This window comes from Callorhinus ursinus, unplaced genomic scaffold, assembly GCF_003265705.2.
Source record: "Callorhinus ursinus isolate GAN/ISIS: 27379988/994484 unplaced genomic scaffold, GSC_fseal_2.0 scaffold10, whole genome shotgun sequence".
In the NCBI taxonomy this organism is placed as follows: Eukaryota; Metazoa; Chordata; class Mammalia; order Carnivora; family Otariidae; genus Callorhinus; species Callorhinus ursinus.
This window is the reverse complement of record NW_027397072.1, coordinates 47843251-47870154: the sequence shown is the minus strand read 5'-3', so window position 1 is coordinate 47870154 and position 26904 is coordinate 47843251. Positions and strand designations below refer to the sequence as shown.

At 33.8% G+C, this 26904-nt stretch overlaps 1 pseudogene; it reads left to right on the top strand.

Moving 5' to 3' along the window:
- Positions 1–4478: 4478 nt before the first annotated feature.
- LOC112821311 (large ribosomal subunit protein uL6 pseudogene) lies at positions 4479–5110 on the top strand (annotated as a pseudogene).
- The last annotated feature ends 21794 nt before the right edge of the window (positions 5111–26904 follow it).

Genomic DNA, 26904 nt, shown 5'->3' with positions numbered 1-26904 from the left:
TGAAAGAGTGGATCTGACTAAAGAGCTTATAAGTATTAAAAGACAATACAAGGGAATATTATGAAAAATATTATGGTAATGAATTCAAAACCTAGATTTCTTGAGGGACATATATCACCAAAAATAACTCAAGAAGAAATAGAAAACCTCAGTAGCCCTCTATCAATTTAAAAAATTAATTCATAGTTAAGAATCTTTCCACAAAGAAAGCTATAGGCCCAGATTTCTTAAATGGTGAATTATACCAAACAGCAAAGAAAAAACCAAACCAAACCAAACCAATTCAACATGTATTATTTGAGAAAATAAAGTAAGAAGGAATACTTCCTTATTCATTTTTATGAAATTATCATTACTCTGATACCCAAACTGGGAAGACTTTGTGAGAAAAGGAAAATGCAGACAAGTATCTCTTTTATTTTTATTTTTTTATTTAAATTCAATAACCCAAGGTATAGTACATCATTGGAACATAAGGACTAGTGCAGAGGACAATAGGGGTGGGGGGAGGGAACTGAATGGGAAGAAACCTGACAAGTATCTCTTATAAATGTAGACATAAAAAGTATTAAAAATAGTATATGTGAAAAGATAATACACTGTGACAAAGTGGGGTTTACACCAGTAATGCAAGCTTGATTTAACCATTCAAAAATCAGTGTATTTCATCACATTAATGAGTAAGGGAGAAAACCCAAATAATAATTTTAGTAGGTGCAGAACAATGCATTTAAAAGAATTCAACACCCATGGTAAAAATTCTTAAAACAACAAATAGAAGGAAATATTCTCTATGAAGTGTTTCTACAAAAACTTTAGAAATAATATCATAATTAATGAGATATATTGAATGCTTTCACCCTAAAATCAAGAACTAAACAAGAAGTTCTGATTTCATTGATTTTATTGAATATCATTCTATATATCCTAGTTATTGCAATAAGGCAGGAAAAAAGGGCAAAATATTATAAACAATTGAAGTAAAACATTAATATTTATGGATACCATGATTATTTGTGTAGAAAACCCCATACAACCTACAAATAACTGCAAGAACTTAACTAAAAAATTATAATTTCACAGGATTCAACATCAATATACAAAAATGTGCTGTATTTCTATAAACTAACTAGAAAAAATTTTAAAGTGGATTTTAAGCATAATACAATTTATTCCAGAGAATCAAAGAACACTTTCTCTAAATAAGCCACAGACATAACACAATCCCAATCAAAATCCCAGTGTTTTTTTTTTTTAGTAAGTGAAAGCTGATTTTAAAAATGGATATTTAAAATATCTTGAATAATTAACATGATCTTGAGAAAGAACAAAGTTTAAGGACTTATACTACCTGAGTACAAAATTTCCTATAGTAATAAAAAAAAATGTGGTGTTTGAGTAAAGATCAAAAGGTTTAATGACCAAAAAAAGAGAATGCAGAAATAGCCACCGATTTTTGACTAAGGCATCAAATCAATATCATGAGAGAAAATTAAATGTTTTTACTAAATAATGCACAAAAAAACTAGATTAAAAAAAGTTCAATCCTTTTTTCACAGACACAAAAATTAATTTGAGATGTATAATAGACCTAAGTGTGTAAGCCAGAGCCATAAATCTTCTAGATGAAAACATAGAACACTATGTTTGTCATTCTGGGGTAAGCACAGATTTCTCAAACAAATGCTCAAACCATGAAGGAAAAAAATTAATAAATTGTACTTCATCAAAATGCTTTATTTTTCAGAAAATGAATCAGCAAGCCACAGAATGAATATTCGCAATACATATATGACAAAGAACTCAAATGCAGATCATATAAAGAATTCCTGGAAATCAACATACTAAGAAAAACAACCCAAAGGACTTGAACCAACCTCAAAAGTACAGAGATATGCTTAACATTATTAGTTTTCACAAAAATGCAGATTAAAACCACAATCAAGCATTTAAGAAAACAGTAAATCAAATCATCTGCAAACACTTTGAAAAATACAATAGAATACACTTTCCAACTCATTTTGTAACAACAAAACCTGACAATTATTTTCTAAGTAAAGAAATCAAGGCTGAATAAAGACATAATAATCCATAGCAAAATGGTAACAAATTTAATAATATGTAAAAAGGATAATATACCATGAACAAGAGGCATTTTTCCCAGAAATACTAGGATAATTTAACTTTCAAAAATCAGACACATTAAGAGAAAAAAAAAAAGGAATAAAAGAAGACCACATTAATATCTACATAGATGCAAATAAAGCATTTGACAAAATTCAGTATCTATTCATGATAAACACTCTCAGCAAAATATGAATAGCACCAACCAGGTCAAGGGAAATATAGAGCAAACATGACACTTAATTCCTAAAGTACTGGAAGCTTACACCTAGGATCAAGAGCATGGTAAAGTCAAATACTCTTAACACTTCCAATTAACACTGTACTGATAAAGCACGGAAAAGACAAAAAGGCATGCAAATTGAAGAAAGAAGAACAAAATTGTCTATTGTTTGCAGACTCCATGAACACACAGAAAATCCTAAGGGTCCAAAAAATTATAAGAATTGAATGAATTTAGTATGGCTATAGCACACAAAAGTCAATTGTATTTCTACATACTAGTAATAAGCATTAGAAATAAAGCTTAAAGAGGGGTGCCTGGGTGGCTCAGTTGGTTAAGCATCCAGCTCTTGATTTCAGCTCAGGTCATGATCTCAGGTTGTGAGATGGAGCCCCCAGTTAGGCTCCAGCTGGGCATGGAGCCTGCTTAAGATTTTCTCTCTCCCTCTCCCTCTGCCCCTCCCACACTCTCCTTAAAAAAAAAAAAGAAAGTTTAAAGAAACAATACAATTATAATAGTATCTAGAATATGAATAGGAATAATTCCTTTAAATATGTGTAATATATTTATATTGAATATCACAAAATGTTGCTACAATAAATTAAAGAAGACACAAATAAATGGAGAAACATCCAGTGTTTTTTTTTTTTAATTGGAAGACTTTTGTTGTTAAGGTGTCATTTTTTGTTATTGCTAAGATGTCTTTCCAACCTGATCTATAAATATGATGCAAGTTCAACCAAAATCCCAGTAGACATTTTCCATATAAATTGCCAAGAACTTACCAATATTTTATGGATGGAAAGAATTTAGATTGGTTAAAACCGTTTTGTGAAACAAGAACAAAATCAATTACATTAACTGATTTAAAGGTATACTGTAAATGTATGCCAAGCAAGTCAATGTGATTTTGGCAAAGGATAAATATGTAGATCAATGGAAGAGAATAATGTAAGAGTTGGTCCTACACATAAATTTGTTCATAGAGTTTTTAGAAATATGTGAAGGAAACTCAGTGGGTAATTTCAAAATACGGTGTTGAAACCCAGCTATGCATATGGAAAAAAATGACTTCAACTCTTAATACCATGCACAAGACTAAAATAAATCATAGACCTAAAAATAAATACTAAATAAATAAATAAATAAATAAAAGTTTTGGAAGAGGACTTAAGAGAAAATCTTTGCCACTCAGCATAGGCAAAAATTTCTTAGGTAGTATGCAAAAAGCATGAACCATAAAAAGTAGTAAATTGGAATTTATCACAGTTAAAACTCTAGCTCTTTGAAAGATACCATTAAGAAAATGAAAAGATAAGCCACAGACTAGTAAGAAATATTTGCAACACATTTATTTGACAAAGATGTTACATACAGATTTAATTTTTAAAACTCTTTCAGTAATTAGAAGATAGAATTTTCGAAAATGGCAAACAATTTTGAACAGACATTTCAAAAAAGGAGATATATGAATGGCCAGTGAAGATATAAAAATACTCAATGTCATTGATCATCCAAAAATTGTAAACTAAAATACTTTGAGATATCTGTATGTGCCCACTAGAGTAATGAAATACTGACAATGCCAACTGTTGGTGAGGATGTGTAGCAAATGGAATTACCATTCATTGCTGGTAATATTGTTAAATTGCCCAACCATTCTGGAAAGCAGTTTGACAGTTTTTATTTTATAAAGTTGAACTACATGTATTATGTAACAGCAATTCCTTGAATTTATCCAAGAGAAAGGAAAATATATGTCCAAACAAAGACTTTCACCAGAATGTTCATAGATGCTTTACTCATAATAACTCCAGACTAGAAACAACCCATATAGTCATCAAGAATTGAATTGATGAATAAATTGTGGTATATCTATATAATGGAATACTGCATCAAATAAAGGGAACAGACTACTGGTTCTAAGCAACAACATGGACCCACAAGATTTCACATACTGTATGATTCCATTTATATGACATTTTAGAAAAGGAATAATTAAGCCAATTGGTGGTTGCTTGGGGCCAGGGGTGAGGAGTATTGCTTGCAAAGGGGCACAAGGGAACTTTGCAGGGTGACAGAAAAGTTCTATATAGTGATCATTGGGATCAATTTGGGATTACATGATTGTATGCATTTGTCAAACCTCATCAGCTTTCTCTTTGTGGCATCTACTGCAAGAACAAAGACCATTCTCATCAATGAGACTGTTGACATTCCAGGAAATGTCAACATCACTCAGAAGGGATGGTCCCACTGTTATTGTGAAGGGCTCCCGAGCAACCCTGCAAAGGGACATCAATCACATCATTGTAGAACTCGGTCTCCTTGGAAAGAAAAAGAAGAGGCTCTGAGTTGACAAATGCTCAATGGAATAGAAAAGAACTGGCTACTCTTCACACTATCTGTAGTCACATACAGAACATGATCAGGGGCATTACACTAGGCTTTTGTTACAAGATGAGGTCTATGTATGCTCACTTCCCCATCAATGTCGTTATGCAGGAGAATGGTTCTGCTGTTGAAATTCAAAATTTCCTAGGTGAAAAGTACATCCACAATGTTCAGATGAACTTGTTCAGTATTGCTTGTTCAGTATCTCAAGCCCAGAAAGATGAGTTAATTCTTGAAGAAAATGACATTGAACTTGTATCAAACTCAGCTGCTTTGATTCAGCAAGCCACAACAGTTAAAAATAAGGATATCAGAAAATTTTTGGTATCTGTTTCTGAAAAAGGAACCATTCAGCAGGCTGATGAATAAGATCGAAGTTGTCCAGCTACAGAAACAGCAAGATGCCGGGTGATTTTTCACACTTATTTATGATAATTTAAAGATGCAGTAAAGGTTGTATTGATTTGGGGAAAAAAAACCTCATCAGACCTTACAGTCACATAGATTGATTTTATTTTTATACAAATTATGCCTCAATAAATTTGATTTTAAAAATATGTACTTGAGTCTCTGAGATCCTTTCTTGACCAGTCTTAATCTTGTCACGCCTTTCCTGTTTCTGATTTATGCATATTCTATTAACCTCCCAGATCCTCCAATACATTTCCATCTTTGAAATTTTGTTTTATTTTTGTCTCCACTCACTGACCATTCTTCAGTTTTTCAGTTTAGTTCAGTTCTGGCTTGTCTTTAAAAGCCTCATTTTGGAAAGTCAAATACAGTGGCCAGTGGCTTCAGTTTTAATTTTGAGATACTAGATTTTGATGAAGATAGAGGCTCACATACCATGTGGTTTGGAAGAATTCATTTAACAAGTTCATGTGCATTTATAGTATGTGACTTATGGAAAATAGTTTGATTTTTCCATTGCTTCAAACTTTTCATGCACACCAGAATCATCTGGAGAACATGTAACAGTGAAGGTGATCTGAGGTAGGTTCTGAGATGTTGGTTTTTAACAAGTTTTCCAGGTGATTGGGATGCAGCTGACTTTCTGACCATACTTTATTTTAATGTGGCCTGTTTTGGGGTGGACAATATGCATGTGTGAGTGGTGGTTATGAAAGCTAGGGAGTATGGTATTCACTGAATTCATATCACAGCTCTGCCATTTTCAAGTTGGGATAAACTGGTAAGTAATTTAAGCCCTGAATATCAGTTTCCTTTTCTATGAGAAAAAAAATCACTATTATTATTACTAAAAATTATTATTCCTGTGGTTTGCTGTACTGATTAAGGGTGTGATGTTTGTTAGTCACCTGGAACTGTGCCAAGCTTATAGTACCCATTAGATGTTACTTCCTTCTTCAGTTTCTTTTTAAAGACGGCATATGCATTCTTAAACCTTATGCAGATAGTACCTTCATTAAAAATATTTTATTTTTTAATAATTAAGCATAAATTTCAAGTTGTGGAAAAGTAAATATTTGTCTTTTGCTGTCAGCAGTAACTGTTACCTGTTTTGCAGTGAGAAGAGTGTCTAATTTTTGTGATGTACATGGCCAAGGTTTAGGCTTGGGCACGACTGAAAAAAACCTCTCCTTTCCTTTTCCTTCCTCTCTTTTTCCCTCTCTCAGTCCTTCCTTCTTTATTTTTTTACTTTTATCTTTCCTTCCTTCCTACCTTCCTGCCTGCCTGCCTGCCTGCCTGCCTTCCTGCCTTCCTGCCTTCCTCCCTCCTTCCACCTTCCTTCCTATTAACAGGTCTAAATAAAGACTTGAACTGTGATATAAGCCTCCTTGTGTCCAACTCTTTTACATAACTACAGTGAAGATTGAACGATCGGGTCACCTTTCTATTTTTGGTGGCAGCTAAGGACCTCTCTTTAGGTATGGGTCAGGCCCTAAAAACAAGTAATATAGATTATTTCATCCATGCTGCATTAGCTATATTGAAACCCACTAAAGTGATTCTTCACTGCCAGAAAGTGAGTTTATAGTAGAGTTGTGAATTCATCCTAAATTTCTCAATTCAGACTTTCCCTTGGCTTCCAAACATTTTTTTAAATCCTAGGGCAGAATATTGTTGCCATTTCTAAGCCCAGATTTCATTTCAGTCACCCTCAGGTCCTTGTTCATTTCCTATTTATTATTATTTGTTTTTGATTGAGTCTTATTTTTCAGAATCCCAGGTCTGCACACACTATACCAGTCAAGTTTATCTCTCATCAGTCACTCTGCACACATCTTTTCTTCCCACCTCCCTGTTTTGAGTCATGCAGTTTCTTCAGCCTGGGACAATCTTTTTTTGCCAGTTTAAATTCTTCCCATTACTCAAGACCCTATTCAATCTCCACATTTTGTCTAGGAAACTTTCTTCAATTACTCTAATCTCTGAACTCCTGCTGTATTTATAGATGGATCACGTGCAGCGCTCTAATTACACACAGAATGTCAAAGCTGGAAGGAACCTTAGAAATCACAGAGAAGGAAACAGGGCACAGGATGCAATCTGGAAAAAGTGGAAGGACATGATCTTAGAGTGTGGGTAGGGAGAAGATTTGGATATGACACTGATACTTTTTGTGATGGTAATGATCAGGGAGCAAAGGCAGGGACCCAGGTGGGATTCGGTGTTGATAAGATCAATCAAGGTTAGCCTCATACAGGAGGGAAAATGCGATTGATAGCTAAGCACAGATGTGCTGGTGTACTGGAGAGGAACACTAAGGCCTGGTGCTCACCTGTATGCATTGCCAGCCTCAGTAACTCTCTCTCTAGAAGGCTGCTGCCTTCCTGACAGGTTCAGAATTATGCAAAGGCAGAAGGCAATAAGATGCAAGCTCACTGGACACGTTTACTCTTTCAAAAAAGTCGTATTTCACAGCCAGGCTTTTTCAAGTTAATCATTCCAATTTGTCAACCAATATATATTGATAGATGATTGGAATATAGCCAAATATAAAAAGCTGTAGGAATGGAATTTCAAGTACAGGGAAAAACATAAGGAAAAGCCATGGAGGATAACATCTTCGGTGCAAAGAAAGACAGTGAGGCTAGCTCAGACTTGACGGGGATCCCACCAGTATGATGTTAAGAAGGAAACCCAGGGACCTGGAATGTATTTTTAGGTCAATAGAAATCCACTGAATAGAATTAATGTAACAGTGATAGAGAAAAAAATCCATTTTATTCTGTGTGGACTATGAATTAAAGGGGACTAAGTGGGGATATTGTTGATCTAGTACAAGTGAAGTGACATTCGACTCTCTGGACCCAAACCACATGTCCTTCTGGTTTCCCCATCACTTTGCTGGGTTTCTTCCCAACTCCCTGGTGCCATATTCTCAGTTGGCTTTCTGGGTACTCACCCTGTACTAATTCTCTGTTTAGGATTATGTTTCCTTCTCTAGCTTTACTCTTTCTCTAAGTCACACTATTCATTTCTAAGATTTAAAATGATAGAAATGAAATTTTAAAGTTATCTACATACTAAAGATTCACTATTTCATATTACTACACTTGGATTCACCTCAGTACAAGTTAGTTATGTATACAACTGTCTCATTGACATATCCAGTTAAATATTTCCATAGATGTCATAATTTTTGATGTCACTTCTCCAACCATGTGGTGTCCTTACCATTTTAGGAACAACACTGCCATCCAACATAAGCAGTGCTTATCCCAGTGCTTGGTTCTTCATATCCAATAAATATATCTTATCTGTCTATCTCTAAAATATATCTTCAATCTGTCCATAATTCTCTATCTTCTTTAATGTAAGTCCTTCTTATATTTCACCTGTAGGGATTCAATCGCTTCATACCTATGCTTCCCTTATGGTTCTTGTGTAATACATTGTCCACAGTACTGCAAAGTGCTCTTACATTAATATTAATTATCATCTCACAGCCCTCTGTAAAACTCTTCAACAGCTTCCCATCGTACTAACGATAAAATCCAGACTCCATATGCTAGCTTAAGAAGCTTACATGATCTGGCTTATTTTGTCTGTCCACTCTTCTCATAAAGTTTCATACACACAGCCCTCCTTTCTGATTCTTGAACCACTCAGTTCTTTATTGTCTTAGGACTCTGGGACATGCTGTTTCCTCTACCGTGTGTGCTCCTCCTCTGATGTTTCTCATGGCTGACACCTCACACTTCAGGTCTCAGTTAAAAACATCAACCATGAGAGACAATGGACTCTGAAAAACAAACTGAGGGTTCTAGAGGGGAGGAGAGGGGGATGGGTTAGCCTGGTGATGGGTATTAAGGAGGGTACGTTTTGCGTGGAGCACTGGGTGTTATGCACAAACAATGAATCATGGAACACTACATCAAGAACTAATGATGTAATGTATGGTGATTAACATAACAATAAAAAATTAAAAAAAAACATCATCTTTTGGAGAGGGCATTTCTTTGTTAAGGTGGGGGTACCTCCTACATCATACACACACAGTTTTTCTCTATCATATCATTCTGCTTTTCCCCTGCAAGGCATTTATGCAGGTCTGCAATTATCTTAATTATTTACTTATATATCATCTGTTTCTCTTGATACAAAATCCATGAGGAAAGAAACTCTCCTTATATCGCTCTGTACACAGGGATATAAAACAGACCTTGACACAAAGGAGCTGCCCAATAAATATTGGTTGAATGAATTAGGAAGCTACCAACTTCCACTTTAGAAGGAATTGTGCCAACAAAACTTCTGCAGATGCAATAACAGCTAGAAACACAAAGCTAAATATGAAAACAACAGAAGTGGCTTTATGCTTGTTTTATTTACTTTAATATGAATTATTTTGTGTTTAAAAACGACAGGCAAAACCTTTATTAACTAATGCTGAGGGCTGTAGCTAAGTGGAAGAGTATTGAAGGACATACTATTGCATATGTTAAGACTTAAAAGAAGAGGTTCGAGATGTTTCTTGTAGAAGCCACTTGCCAAATGTCAAACTGCAAAATTCTTTGAAGGAGGTTCCATAGTTAACCCAAAGGGATCCAAGCACCTATACATTTTTATTTACCCTTAGGACTCAAATGAAACACCTATTGCTCAAAACTTCTTGTGTTTCTATCCTGTTAAATATCTGTGCCCAAATATTTCAGGGATCTTTGTAGCCATGTGCCTGTGGCTTATATGGATGCTGAGGGGACGTTCTGTGTGGAGTTTAAACTACACTATGAAGGAACAGAGACGTCCCTGGAAATAGGCTGCCCAGAGATCCATTTCTAACAGCAGGATAGGCCCCTCTGTGGGTATGGACATCTCTTCTCTTTCTGGGTTAGCCTCGGTATGAGAAGGATCTAGGAGTGGACTGGCCTTACTACAGGCTTGATCTAAAGATGGCATCAATAAGCACATGCCTTGTTTCAAACATTGTGTGTATAAACTGTTATCTCTGCTTTAAGCACAATTCTGAGTTCAAAGCTATTTATGTATCTTTGCTTTCATTGCAGGCACCTTTTGGTGGCTGCCAAAGATTACATACTGAATATTTGTTGAACTGTATTAAAATTGGGTATTTTTTGGTAAGGTGACTATAACTCTGATAAGGTATGAAAAGTTTCTTGGAGGGGCACCTGGGTGGCTCAGTCGTTAAGTGTCTGCCTTCGGCTCAGGTCATGATCCCAGGGTCCTGGGATCGAGCCCCACATCGGGCTCCCTGCTCGGTGGGGAGTCGGCTTCTCCCTCTCCCACTCCCCCGGCTTGTGTTCCCTCTCTCGCTGTGTCTCTCTGTCGAATAAATAAATAAAATCTTAAAAAAAAAAACGTTTCTTGCAGTAGAAAAATTTTAACTTTTTTTTCTTTTTTAAAACATTTTTATTACAGATAATACCAATTGTATACAAAAGTGGAGCAAATACAATGAAGTCTTCTGTATTCATTTCTCAGGTTACATAGTTATCAACTTATACTCACTCTTGTTTCATTTATACCCTGACCAACTTCTCCCCTCTTCACAAATAATTTTGAAGCAAATCCCAAATACCATTTTATTTCATCAGTAAACATTTCAACAGTATATTTTGAAGATAATACTTATTTTTTAAAAAACCCACAATACAGTTGATTTATCTAAATATATTAACATTAATTCTTTATATCAGGAAATATTAATTAACATGGTTTTAAATGCAAGGAGGAGATTCTACCTGAAGCACAGCTCATAGAAATTTAGGAACAAATATTTTCTTCTTCAGTGACCTCCTAAGCTTTACGTCCCTGTGTTAACAGAGGGATAATAAATACTCACATTTATAATAATAAAAACTCAACCTTTTATTACATAGTTGTGACTCCTTATTTCATGGAAGTAAGGTTTATTTTCCAACAGTGTGGAAACATTTTAAACCCAGTTAGTTCCTGAAAAATAGTGGTTATTAATAGCTATTGAGTTTAATTGGATGAAGTTACAGATAGTCACAAAAGTACATGGGAATATGGGGTCCATGGAAGGAAGATACATACAAGTTCCTATGTTGCCAGTATGTCAGCAACTGGGTAAATGCCTTGAAAAAAAAAAGGCAAAACAAAACAGGCCAAAAACCAGCTAAGCATTTTTATTTATTATTTTTTTATTATGTTCAGTTAGCCACTGTATAGTACATCATTAGTTTTTGATGTAGTGTTCAATGATTCACTAGTTATGTATAACACTCAGTGCTCATCACAGCATGTGCCCTCCTTAATAGCTATCACCCTGTTACCCCCTCCCCTCTGAAACCCTCAGTTTGCTTCCCCAGGTCCATAGTCTCTCATGGTTTGTCTCCCTCTCTGATGTCTCCCCCTTTGGATTTCCCCCCTTCCCCTGTGGTCCTCCTTGCTATTGCTTATGTTCCACATATGAATGAAACCATATAATTGTCTTTCTCTGCTTGACTTACTTCACTTACTAGCTAAGCATTTTGAATCGTCAGAGGATAAAGTAATAAAGATGATGTTCCAAAATATCAAGAGGAAAAAATATCCACCGAAACCATCATTTTTTTTTAAATACCATCAAGAATCTAGAAAAGTGCTTGCCACATAGTGATTGTTTAGTAATGTTATTAATAGATTGATAAATTAAAAATATTTTAAAGGGGGCAGAAAATAAATGGGAAATCACAAAACACTGACACTAAAGGCATGAGGCAATAACGCCTTGAGAACCGTTTTTTAAAAAGTAAGAGGAATTTATTTTATTTTTTTAAAAGATTCTATTTATTTAATTGTCAGAGAGAAAGAGTGAGCATGCACAAGCAGGGGGCGGAATCAGCAGACAGAGGGAGAAGCAGGCTCCCCGCTGAGCAAGGAGCCCCATGTGGGACTCCATCCGAGGATCCTGGGATCATGACCTGAACCAAAGGCAGACACTTAACCAACTGAGTCACCCAGCCATCCCTAAAAAGTAAGAGAAATTTAAATAAACTTCTTTTTTACTATTGTTTTCAACGTACATTTATATGCTTTTAATACATAAAAAGATTAATGTAGCTAACACCACAATCAGGATACATAATAATTACATCATCCTGGGTATCACTGTGTTTGAGGTATCCCTCAACACTTAGGCCTTTCCCTGTCTCTAACCACTGATCTGCATTCTGAAACTGTAATTTTGTATTTTTGAGAATGATATATAAAAAGAATTATACAGTATGTCACTTTTTGGGACCGCCTTCTTATAGTCGGATCAATGCATTTGAGATTCAAGTTGTTGTGTTCATTAATACCTTGTTTCTTTGTATTGCTGAGTAGTATTTCAATAGCGACATCCTTTATCAGGTTGAGGAAGTTACCTTCCATTCCGTTTGCTCAGAGTTTTAATCATGAATGAATGTTGAATTTCATCAACTGCTTTTTCTGTATCAGGATATGATCATGTCATTTTTCTATAAGCTAGCAATAGAGTGGATTGATTTATTTTCATATATTCAACCAGCCTTGCATTACTCAGATAAGCCTCTCTTGGTTATGGCATATTATTCTTTTTCTACACTGCTAGATTTGATTTTTAAATATTTTCCTGAAAATTTCTGTGTCTAGGTCCATCAGAAATAATGGTTTGTAGTTTTGTGTGTAAAGAACATATTATTTGTGTTTTTGCAGAATTGGGACTTTCTGAATAAATTTTGCTGAAAACATGGAATTCTGGGCTAAGAGCAAGTCTTGGAAAGTTATTTTTTAACTGTGGATAGAGTGAGAGCACCAGAGGGATATACCTAACTCTGGAGGTATATGTTTACATTTCAAGGGAAAATGAAGCCTGGGACCCTGAAGAAGTTTCTATATTGTGAACTCTGAAGACACCAGGGCTTTTCTGGCCTTGAAAGAAATGTATTTACATGTTGTGTGTATCAGTCATCATTCCTGTTTAGGCTGAGCACTTATATACGTATATTACAATTTATCTTTTCATCAGTTGAAGGACACATGAGTTACTTCCTGTCTGGTGTTACTATGAATAAATCTTGCTTCTTAATAGTTGGTTACTTAATCTGCCTTTTGTTGAAATGTGCATCATCTCATTTCATCCTTATATATGGTTGTTCTGCAGAGGACTCATTGCTTTCATTCTAGAGTAGTTTTCCCCACAGTGATGACGTCAATTAAGATGGAACCATCTCTTCATCCTATTTCCAGCTCAAGTTGCATGTTACATTCTTTTTCTGGTGGTCTCTTTTTCTAGTCTTAAGACTTCTAAGTCTCTTGATCCCTCACTCTCATTTGTTTAAAATACATTCCCATTAGTGAACCCTGTGATAAATGGGATGCTCTCAGGTCACTTTGCCTAGATACCTTATGCAGTGATACTTGGACTATGAGGTGCCATGCTGGATGCTTCCAGAGCTACATTCTAAGACGTGTGCCATTGGCCTGGGGTCTCCCCAGATCCCCTGGGTTACATTGCTTCTTCCTTCCCCAGATTTTTAAGAGGGAGTAGGATTTGATAGTAAGGTTTGCATTTTCTGGTATCTTCATTAATGTCTACAGTGTCTGGCCCTTCACACACTACCTGCTAGTTTATATTTGAATAAAAGCTACACAAGCTTATTTATCTAGATTATGATTAAGTAATAAGAAAGAGACAAAGTCTGTCTTGCATTTTGACCTGAGATTTTAGAATTCAAAAGCTAAATATTTGCTTGGTGATCATCTACCATGAGGCAAAGTCAAATTTATATCCCTTATATTGAATGGTGGTAGATCATAGAATTAAATATATGAAAATATGTAATACTTCACACATTATCCTGTCACAATGATAGATAAACCACTGGTGATAATATGTCTAAGATATAGGAAGTACATATTCAAAATGTTTTTATATGTATAAATCTATTTAATCCATACTATAATCCTGTGAGGTAAGTAATAACTTTCATTGCTCTTTTATAGATCAGGGAACTGAGTTTGTTGATGGTGGCGCCTGGATTTAAACACTGATTATCTTGCTCCAGAGCCTGGGCTCATGGCCATTATCCACTAAGCTATACCATCTCTGTAGATGGAACCACACCAGCACATAGCTTATCTCCTTGTGTTTCAAATCCACATTATCCATATTCAGATATCTTAGTGAAGATGTAGATTATAGGTGGTGATTAGCTTCTCTTCTCTACAACCTCAGAATATATATATTTTTTTAAATAAAAGAAGGAATGATTCTTTTACTTGATAATGTGTGATGCATATCAGCAAGAATCTGGGGGAAAAAGAGTGTTTGGAATATTTGGACATGTAGAGAAGATCAGGAAAGACATATCATCTTGGGACCAATAAAGTAAATGTCAGATTTGAATCAGGTCAGATTTTCTGTGTCCAGTATTCGTGTTTACTGAGAAAACATTAAGCAGGCTTGTAAATAGACTAAGTGTGTGTTTTGCTTGTGAAAACACAGAAGCATCATGACAATTTATAAGAGAAGAGAAGGAGATGGAGGGAGTCTAGTCTGAAAAAAGTAATTTGGCAGAAGATAACTAGTTGACTAGAAACTTTATTTTTGGTTTTATTTTCTTTTTTATTGTGAATTATTTGTCCTGACCTAAAGAATACCCACATGTCTAGAACTTACAACTTCTACAGTGTTGAGGTGCTTGTTGCTTGTACCAGGAGAACGACTGAGAATGTATGATTTTATTCACATTCAGGGCCTATTCAAGGCATGAAGGAAAAGGGGAAATGAGAAATGGCCATCAATAAAAATTGTGGTTAATAGGAGAGAATGTGAGAGGTTGTAAAAGAGATGGAAAAGCAGTTCTTGAATTTTCAGAGATTGAATCTCACTGAGAGTGTAAAAGCACTTGTGCAACCAAGTAACCAGTCAATTATAGTGCCAGCACTATGTCAACCCTATTGTCAATGATGTAAAAACATTAGTTTTATCTAGTTTGGGTGGTATTTTAAAAACATTTTAATAATAGCAAAAATACAACAGATCCCATCAACTTCTAATCAAAATCTCTGATTACCTTAACTATCTCTATCATTTTCCCATTCTTCCTTCATATAATTCAATAGAGTTACTATCTCCTAAGCTGGGAGTGGGCACTTGCTGTAAGGTACACGACCCAGGCTTAAACTAGTTAGAATATTTTATTGTCACTGGTTTCACATTAGACAAGTGCCAGAGGCAAGGGATTCAATGGGACTGATTCTGGTGATTCTCGCCAAATCTATTTGAAATAACTCTAGAATTAAAGAAGAAATCTATTACATTAACAGACAATTTATGAACAATGATAGTGAACTATAATATATCAATACTTATGGGAAATACTGCGTGAAGGAAATAGAGATGTTGGCCAGAGGGTACAGAGTTGGAGTTATATAGGACGAATAAGTCTAGAGATCTAATGTACAGTAGGATGACTGTGGTTAATAATATTGTGTTAAATACTGAAAATTTTCTAAAAGAATAGATTTCAGGTACTCCTACTACACACACCAAAAATGGTAACTATATGAGGAGACCGATATGTTAATTAGCTTTACCGTAGTAATGATTTCGCTACATATTACTCAAATTGACATGTTGTAGACTTGAAATATATATAATTTTTGTTTTAAAAAAAGGAAAAAGCTACATTCTGAATTAAGAGCAATGCAGAAAATACACTGTGGTATTGAGTTAGAAATGGTTAAGGAGGGGGCTGCTTTAAAGTAGTAATGGAAGGTATCTCTGAGGAGATGGTGTTTGACTTGAGATTGATTAAGGAGACAAAAATCATGTGAAGGTCGGAGGGAGTGGTATCCACAGCAGGAATGGTAACAAAGGCAGAGGCAATGGTACAAAATAAACTTTCAATGCTGAATGGCCAGCAAGAATTTCAGTAAGGGTCGCATATGGAGATTAAGGGACTAAGGTGGACAAAATTACCAATGGGAGCTCCCCTGAGTTGGAAGCCGCCCTAGCACTCACCACTAAGCTATAGTGTCCTTTTGTTGAACATAAACAATTTCACAGAACAGCAACATCAAACAACATTTCTCTGTGACCATAAATGAAGAAAGGTGGAAACACAACTACTCCATAATTATGTTTGATCACACAGACATCCAGAACAAGAAATAGTTTGGAAAGACTCAATACATTAGGTTTGTGACAAAGCACAATCTGTGACTGCCTACCTACCACCGGTGGGATTATGGATTTTTTTTTTGTTTATTAACGGTATAGTCTATTTTTTTTTCTTTAAGCATTTTATAATGAATGAGGAAAGTTGAAAAATCTATTTTTTAAATTTTTCCTTGATTTACTGTTTGTGTTTTTAAAAGATAGTCATATCTACTCAGGTAGGCAAGGTCACTACTCATTAGCAATCTAGAACTATCTAGGCACTGAATTTATTCTATACAAAACCTTGATTTTTTTCTGATACTCCATTTTTATGGAAAAATGATGATGACAAGCCTAAAATTAGTGAGTCATTCAATAGTGTAATTTTGAATTATTAAACTAATGCATTAGTTACAATGATTTTAAGTGAAGTAGGTCTACCAATGTCAAAAAAAATCATATTGGATTCCTGTGGCATAATATTCAGAAATTTCTCAAATTATTTAATGATTTGTCTAACCTTGAATTCCACAATGATAGACATAACTTCATGTAAGACTACATTTCTGGTGTCTGGATATTGTCAGTATCAAAGGATCCATCAATAGACAAAGGGAAGAGTGAATTATTTTATTATTAAAAAAATAAGATAGATTAATTTGATTCTGTCATAACATTACCCCTTGAGGTTGTGAACTATGAGATGATTTAAAATTACAGCTGTTATCTAATGTCCCATAGCTCAATTTGTCTGTGCTGAATGAAAAATGAATGATACATGTGCCAGAGCAAAAAAGAATTACCAAGTTTGATGAAAGCCAGGCAGAAATCATGTAATATATTTGCTATACTCTGCTTTATTTCTTTTGTTTTTTATTCTATTTTCAGGGAAACTTGTTATCCCTTCTGCATGGTTTATTATTTCAGACATATTCATGTGACTGACCATGAAACGGGTTGGAGTATTGTCCAACGATGATCTTGTCTTTAGGGAAAGTTAGCATGTTTGATGCTATTTTGAGTATATGTATTCACAGAAGAGCTGGAAATCCATCAGTTTCCATCAAGAAGTACTTACAATTCTATTATATGAACACATGGATATATGGAAACCTACATTTGGACTTTGTTAGAATACAAGGTTTGTTGGTTGACCCCAAAAGTCATTCCCAATTCTTATCTCCCTTATCCATCTCTCACTAAACAGTATGCAAGTTGTGCTATACTGAGTTTCTCATCATCTTTTGTAGCCACAGGTGATAATATGACCAGTTCTGGACAATGACATTTACCAGGAGTTTCTAGAAAATCCTTTTCTTCCTAGTTATATGCAGCCTTCCATCCAGGTGTGGAAATAAGATGATGCCTAGGTCTGTCTGTGGCAGCTAGACATCATCCTATTGAAACCTCGCATAAAGAGGCATACATAAAGAATAAAAACCGTAAGGCTAAGGATGGTAGAGAGGAAAGAGAGTAAGAACCTAAACCCTTGAGAGCATTGCTGACCTACTGAGCCAACACAGCCTACCCCCAGACACTTCTATGTGACAACAGTAAACTCCTATTTGTTTAAGCCACAATTCATCAGTTTTTATTACTTCATCTAAATACTGTCCTAATTGATAACCTTCCTTAACATTCATTTATTAAATAAATATTTGAGCATCTACCAAGAGCATGGCATTTTGCTTGCTCCTGTATTTGTGATGGTCATTAACAGAACTTAGTCTTCATTTAAGGAGTATTTAAAAGGGTGCATGTTAATATGAATCTTATCACTAAGAATGAGGACACAAACACACCCTATTACAGAGAGATTTAACATAAATCAAAACCTGCAAGTTGATAAGTACCCAACTGGGCAGAGAGGGAGTGGGGAGCATTCCAGATAGAAGGTAGCATGTATTCTAGCATGAAAGTCCAGGACAGGAGGGAGTTTATCAAATTTTCAAAGTTAAAAAAAAAAAAACAGTGTTGTTAAATTAAACACAGATATATTATAGTTTAGATGGCAGGACTACATTCATTAAGTAGTAAGAAATGACTCAAATTAATGTAGTCTCAATATAAATGACATGGAGAATTGTGGTTAAAGGAGAGGAGAATTGTGGTTCTAACTGATGTCCTAGATAGAGGTAAATACATATATTTACCTTCCTTCCTTAATAGGAATCTCTCAAAATGAAAGAAAAAAAGGAAAAATTAAAATACATCAATAAATGCTTTGCTAATAGGAGAGGCAATATAACAACAGAATATTATAAAATAGATGTTAAAAAATAGATGTTAAAATTCTATATACCTTACTCTAATGTATATTAAAATTTTGGTTAATTTATTTTTAATATCTTCATGAATTTTATAAATTTCCTCATGAGTTTTCATTCTAGTAGACAGGACGTGTGGAGAGGTGGGTTTAACCTGCCAGTCAATATTATCCTGAATGTACATAAACACAGAACAGTGCATTAATTTTAGCAGAGTTTAAAAATATACTCATGTAACCACAACCCTGGTAAAAAATAGAATAATTGCAACACTCTAGCAACACCCCTTATGCTAACTTCCAGTAACTAACACCACACCCTTATATGTAGACTTCCTTGCTTTTGAACTTGAAGGAAAACATACATGTTTTTTCTCATTTTTTTAATGTAGTAATAGCTCATTTGTGTGTTTTTTTTTTGCTATATATATTCCAATTCTAATATAGCAGTTTATTTATGTATCCTACAGTTGATGGACATTTCAACTGTTTCCACTAGTAAATTTCAGTTGTTTTCCGTAATTGGCTATTACAAACAATGTTACTATTAATAATGTTGTATATATGCATATCATTGGGTCATTTTGCTAGGATTGCTGGGTTATAATGACTGAATGCTGTCAAGTTAGTAAAAACTGCCAAACTATTTTCCAAAATGCTTTTATCAATTTAGCCTCTTACCAGGAAGATTTGAGACTCTGGTCAATCCATGTCTTTGTCACTGTTAATATTGTCAATCTTTTTCATTTTAGCCTTACTGAGATGTGCTTAGTAATAGCTCAGTGTGGTTTTAATTTGCATTTTCTTGGTGACTAATGAGATTGCACACCTCTTCATTTGACTGTTGTCCATTTGGATATAGTCTTGTGTGGAACTCCTGTTCAGATATTTTGCCCATCTTTCTATGGGGTTGTCTTACAAAATTGTAGCTTTTTGTTTTTAGCATTCTGCATAATAGTCCATTTTTGGTTGTACATATTATAAATGTTTTCCTCTGTCCAATTCTTCTGCCAAAATTTCTTGGCTATTCTTGGAATTTTGCATTTCCATTTAAATATTATATTAGTTTATTGTTTTATACAATAGTGAAGAAAAATTAATCAAATAGTAACAACAAGATCTTGCTGGGACTTTGATTAAGATTACATTAAGTAGGGGCGCCTGGGTGGCTCAGTTGGTTAAGCGACTGCCTTAGGCTCAGGTCATGATCCTGGAGTCCCAGGATCAAGTCTCGCATCAGGCTCCCTGCTCAGCGGGGAGTCTGCTTCTCCCTCTGACCCTCCCCCCTCTCTTGTGCTCTCTTTCTCTCTCATTCTCTCTCTCAAATAAATAAATAAAATCTTTGAAAAAAAAAGATTACATTAAGTATAAATCAATTTGGAAATAACTTTCATTTTTATAACATTAAATTGTCTAATTCACAAACTCCCATTTATTTAGGTATTCTTTAATTTCTCTCAATAATGTTTTATAATTGTTTGTATAGTGATTTTGAACATTTATTAGATTTAGCTGTAGATTTTTGAATCTTTGATGCTATTGTAAATGGTATTAAGCTTTAAATTTCATATTCTAGTTACTTGATCATAGTAATATTGTTAAACATAACTGTCTAATACTTTCCTCTAGATTTTTCCTTATTTTATATGTTTACATGATTATCTCACCTGCAAATAATGACTGTTTTATTATTTCTTTTTCAGTCATTATACCATGAATTTCTTTTCTTACCTATTTGCATTAAAATTGCATTTCAAAATAAAATTTTAAATTTTAATAAAATTAAAATTTCCAGTATAATAATGGAAGTAGTTGCAACAGTTATCCTTGTCTATTTCCTCATTTCCTATTAAATATTTAATACTGTTTATTTTATTTGTACATAGTTTTCATCATATTAAAGACCTTCCTATCTATGGTTTGTTAAAAGTTATATATTGAGTGAATTATTTCTATCAGTTTTGTTTAAATTTATGTTTACTTTTATCAGATGATTTTTCTAAGTAAGTGTATGAATTTTCTCTTTTATTCTGTGAATGTGATGAAGTGTGTTGATTGGTGTTGTCATATTAAATAAATCATGGAATCAGAATATTTCTTTGTATATACTAGATCTGACTTATAATAAGTTTTGTATCTATGGTTAATAAGATAAATTAGTTTTTAATTTTACTTTTTTCTTACACAACTGTCACATTTTGGTATCAATACTATACTGAATTCATAAAAGAAATTGGCAAATTTTTACTATTTTTCTGTTCATTGAAAGAGTGGGAATTAATTTGGTGTTATATCTTTTGTGATGTGAAATTCAGTGAAGTCACATGGACCTCAATTTTTCTATTTGAGAAGTTTTCTAAATACAGATTAATTTTCTCAAGTAGATATAATCTTATACAGATTTCTGTTTTTTATTTATTATCCCAAAATTGGTAAGTTGTGTACATTTAATTTAAAATTTTAGATTTACTGGCATAATTTGTAATATCATTTCATTTGTTTTTTAAGTATTTGTAGAATCTGTAGTGATATCTCCATTTTGTTTCTGATATTAGTTATTTGCACATTTTCTCTTTTTTTTTTCCTTGTTTGTACCTCCCAGGAGTTTTATATAGGAGTTTTCAAAGGACTACTATTTTTCTTTGCTGACCTTTTCTAATATATATTTATTTTCATTTCAATTAATTTCTGCTCTGATTTTTATTATTTGCTTTCTTCTGCTTTGTTTGTATTTAGTTTGATAATCTTCTAAGGTCTTGACATAGATATTTATTTTTCAGCCTATCTTCTATTGAAATATAGCTTTTGAAATAAATCTTTAAATGGATTTACATTTTCTACTGAGCAGGACTAAGCTGCATGTCACTCATTTCGATATGTAGGATTTCCATTGATAAAGAGTTCAAAGTATTTTCTAATTTTCTTGTGATATTCACAGTTTGTTTTGATTTAGCCATAAAAATATATAGCTCAGGTTCTAAAATTGAGGATTTCCCTTTCATCTTTTTCTTTTAATTCTAGCTTAATTCTACTGCAGTTAAAGATTGTACTCTAAACCATTTTAATTGTCTGAAATATATTGAGAATTGCTGTATGGACCATCATTTAGTCACTTTGGGTAAATGTTCATGCAAACTTGAATAGAGTGGTATTCTTCAGGTTGGAGACAGGAGATATATATACGAGGTTCAGTTTGTTAATATTTATAGAAGTTCAAATCTATATATTTCCTGATGTTGTTGTCTTGGTCTGTTTGTTACTGAGTAAAATTAGTTAAAGTCTCCCATTGAGATTGTGACTTTTTTCTGGCTTCCCTTTTAATTATGTTGATTTTGTACTTTATAGCAATCCTCCCTTTATATGATAATGCAGTATCATAAAAATATTCATGAAAACAATAATACAAAATGATTTTAATAACCAATCATAAAAATGATGATTGTTCTGTGACTTTTAGAAAATTTGGTCAAAACATTAAAACTCTTATTGTAAGTTATAAGTATATAGGGGGATGGAAAAAAATAGCAGCACTCGGGGTGCCTGGGTGGCTCAGTGGGTTAAGTGTCTGCCTTTGGCTCAGGTCATGATCCCGGAGTCCTGGGATCCAGCCCTGCGTTGGGCGCTCTGCTCAATGGGAAGCACCTGCTGTTTCCCCTGCTTGTGCTCTCTCTCTTCTCTCCCTCTCTCACTCTCTGTCAAATAAATAACTAAAATCTTAAAAAAAAAAGAAAAAATAGCAACACTCATGTTTCTATAGTATATTGTAATTTAAAACATTAGAAACATTGATAAAGTGTTCTATTTCTTTGCAAGAAAATGATTTAGGAGTACACCAGATTTGAACACTGTTTGCCTTCTTCTTTTCATTGTATATTTTATGATACAGAATGAGCATCTTATCTATATCTTGGTGAATTGTCACACTCCTTTCTAAGCTTAGATGAGTTTCCAACATTTTATCCTTTGCACTTTCAATATCTTGAAATATTTTCGAAGGTTCTGTTAATGTGAATTTTTGTTGCCAGTATCACTTCCTCTAGGATGTCTTCATTCTTTTCCATCATGACCATGTTTCCCATTTAAGTCAAAAAATTTGCATTCATCTCGTTCCTCTGGGTCAATATCTACAATCACCATAGGCAGTGTCAACATTCCCATAGTCAGCTATTTTTTTCTATAACTCCATTTACATTCCATCCTTATTTCACTTCCAGTTTTATTACTTTTTATTTCTTTGCTTTTTTTTTACCCTTGTGGGCCAATTTCTTCCTTTAATTATGTGTTTTGTAAAATGTCACGTGGGTTTATTACTTGGGGGCAAGGAGGCAACACAAGTGCACACTTTGCTCTCTGTACATAAACTGAAAAACAGATGAACTGTGACCAATCACAGACATACTTTCTAAGAAGTGATGTCTTTTGTCGCTGATCATGATGTGCATTTGTTTAATGATTTGTGGACTAAAGAATTATGGCAGCAAAGTTTGTACTTCATGTAATTATTCACAGTAAATATGCTATCGTAACTGAAATTTGAACTGTAAAGTTGGGAATATGGTGTTATTTAATTGAACTATGGTAACTGAAATTTGTGCATATAAAAGCCATGTCCAATGAGGATTGTTTTAATATGTTGCAGCTATGTTTCTAGATACATTCAAATTGACTAATATTTAGAATAGTCAAATTCATGGAGACAGAAATTAGAATGGTGGTTGCTAGGGCCTCGTGGCCAGTGGGCAATAGAAAATTATTATTTAATGGATGGGAGCTTCAGTTTGGGAAGATGAAAAATTCTGGACATGGATGGTGGTGATGGTTGTACAAGATGAATGTTCTTAATGCCACAGAACTGTACATGTAACAATGGTTAAAATGGTAGATTTTGTTATATATATATAATATATATGTTTATTTATATATATATTATATTTACCACAATTGAACCAATTTAAAAACTGATAGACATTACAAGAAAAAAATGTTGAGACACAGAGATTACCCAGATAATATCACCATTTCTTAAAATAAATTCTAGAAAAAGATTACATGAACTGGGAAAAATAAGTGAAGAAATATGAAAATAAAATTTCCCCAAGATGAAGACTCTGAGGGCCAATAATGATGAATTTGTATACACATATCCAGACATGTCATGAAAAATTTTCTGAAGATAATACCAAGTATAAAGAGAAAAAAAAATTCCAAAGTTGGAAAAACCAATTATTTTCAAGGAAACAGGATTGGACTGACATCAGACAAAAATTAGAAGTCAATGGGGAAAGCCTTTAAATTTTTCAAAGTGTTCCACCTAGAATTCTATACCTCCTCAAATTGCAAGAGCAAAATAAAGACATTTTCAGACACTTAGAATTAGAGAAATTTTATCTCCCTTCAGTCTTACTGGAAAAATAAAAATAAAAGGAACTATATATGCTTGTAAGCGCACAGCAAAAAAACCCCAAAAAACAAAAAACAAAAAACAACGCAATCCACTAAGGAAGAGGTCAGAAAATTCAAGAACAAGTAGAGTTAATCCAGGGGAATAAGGGAAAGAAATCCAAAAAATCCAAAGGGAAGAAATTCAAATCACAGTTGTGTAAATGGCTTATGCAGAAATGCCCATGTATTAAATTGTTTAACAAATAATAGCATAATAAAACCTGTGGATGAGAAAGGACAAGTATATTTCTTTGGTGAAGAAACATACAACAAACATTTCACAGTCTAAATAGGAGGCAAGCAAAATGTGGTTTGATTCTGAGTATTTAAAGAATTGTATTTGATCTTGATGCTTGGAATGTTCTCCTTTTAGTGCCGGAAAGCTGGGGACTTGAGATGACAGCATCTTATCTATGGATTCACTCACACTTCCTGGTTTTGTGAAAATATTTTCATTATCATAAGATTGCAAATGTAGCTTAGTGGTTTTCAATTTTAAAATCAAGAAGAGAATGCAAAAAGCATAGTTATACACAAAAAAGCAAATATAAGCCTTGGCAATATAAAAAATCAAATCTATTTGAGAGAGAGATTTTGAGAGTGAGAAAAAACAGGAAAAGCAGTGGAAGAAAATGTAATATTGTCACTGTCTTTACTGTATATAGTGGAAAATACAGTAGTGTCTAAAATTGTTGGATCAAGAAACAGAGGTTTACATATATATGTAAAATGTATATATACACTATAATATGTATACACACAACACAATTTGAGACGAGTGAAAGAAAAAAAGCTGGTGTACATGGCAGATTTCTCATCATTCATAGCATGGTGTTAATAGATATCACTTATCTATGAGAAACTAAGCTATATAGGAATAAATATATTATAAAAGTAAAAGTAAACCTCAAAACATAAAAAAAAAACATTTAAAGTGGTTTCTCTAAAGCATGTGAACAGAGTAGATTTGGAACATGCAGCATAATTTTATAATCTGATGTACCTATATGATAGAAAATTTTATTAGGACTTGAATACAGTTCATTCCACTGTTTTAAAAGTAAAATTTATAAAAATGGTCATGAGAAAGAAATAAAACTAGAGGCAGAAATATACATAAAAAATTAGGTTCAAAAGATTATTATCATTTGCAATAATTGCTTTTGACACTGAAAATAACACTTATGCTCAAGGTGATATTTTCAGTAAGAGAACTATTTGAAATATATTTATTCTGTTCTCATTAATTCTGCCTCCCAATTAACTTAGAATTTTGTGTTATAGAAAAGGTAGAGAAGTCAAAAGAGAAAAGCTATGTACTAGTTCTTTCCATTTTTTCTTTCTTCTTCTTCTTCATTTTTTTTTTTTTAATTTTCTTCCCTTGGCATAGAAAGTGAACTAGTGAAAAACAAAAAAGAAAAAAGTTAAATCCTCACATGGAGTAAAAAGCAAAATTTGGCTTAATAGTTAAAGGAGAAAAACATTCCTTGTTTAGACTCATAAAAGTTAATTCTGTTTCTATCAAATTCCTTTGTTTTCTGAAATTTTCCATTTATCCAAAGTAATATAGCTTAAGTGTTTGGAGAAGCATTCTCTTTATGTGATACACCTGATTTTTTAATAACTTTATATTTTTAGAACAGTTTTAGGTTCACAAAATAAATTGAGAGGAAAATAGAGAGATTTCTCATGTACTCCCTAACTTCACACATGCATATCCTCCTTCATTATCAATATCACTCACCAGAACGGTACATGTTTTTACCAACAACAGACCTACATTGACACATCATAATTATCCAAATTCTATAGTTTACCTAAGGATCTACTCTTGATATTGTACATTCAGTGAGTTTGGACAAATGTATAATGATATATATCCCTCATTATAATACCATATAGAGTATTTTCACTGTCCTAACCCCACCCCACAGTGTTCTGCATATTAATATCTTCCTCCCCCAGCACACCCTGGCAACCACTGATCTTTTTATTGTATTCATAATTTGTCTTTTCCAGAATGTCATACAGTTGGAACCATACAGCATGAAGCCTTTTGAGATTGGTTTCTTTCACTTAGTAATATGCATGTAAGCTTCCTCCATGTCTTCTCATGGCTTAGTAGTGCATCTCTTTTTAACTTTGGATAATATTCCATTGTCTGATTGTACCACAATTTATTCATCCATTCACCTACTGAAAGACATCTTAGTTGCTTCCAGATTTTGGTAATTATGAATAAAGCTTCTATAAACACCCATATGTAAGTTTTTGTGTGGAAAGTTTTCACCTCTTCTGGGTAAATACCAAAGAGTTTAAATGCTAAATTCTAAGGTAAGAGCATGTTTAGTTTTACAAAGAAGATGTGGTATATATATATATATATATATACACACAGTGGAATATTATGCAGCCATCAAAAAGTGAAATCTTGCCATTTGCAACGATGTGGATGGAACTAGAAGGTATTATGCTAAGCGAAATAAGTCAATCAAAGAAAGACATGTATCATATGATCTCACTGATACAAGGAATTCTTAATCTCAGGAAACAAACTGAGGGTTGCTGGAGTGGTGGGGGTGGGAGGGATGGGGTGGCTGGGTGATAGACATTGGGGAGGGTATGTGCTATGGTGAGTGCTGTGAATTGTGTAAGACTGATGAATCACAGACCTGTACCTCTGAAACAAATAATACATTATATATTAAAAAAAAGAAAAGAAGAAAGAAGATAGTAGGAAGGGAACAATGAAGGGGGGTAATCAGAGGGGGAGACGAACCATGAGAGACTATGGACTCTGAGAAACAAACTGAGGGTTCTAGAGGGCAGGGGTTGGGGGATGGGTTAGCCTGGTGATGGGTATTAAAGAGGGCACGTATTGAATGGAAAAAAGAA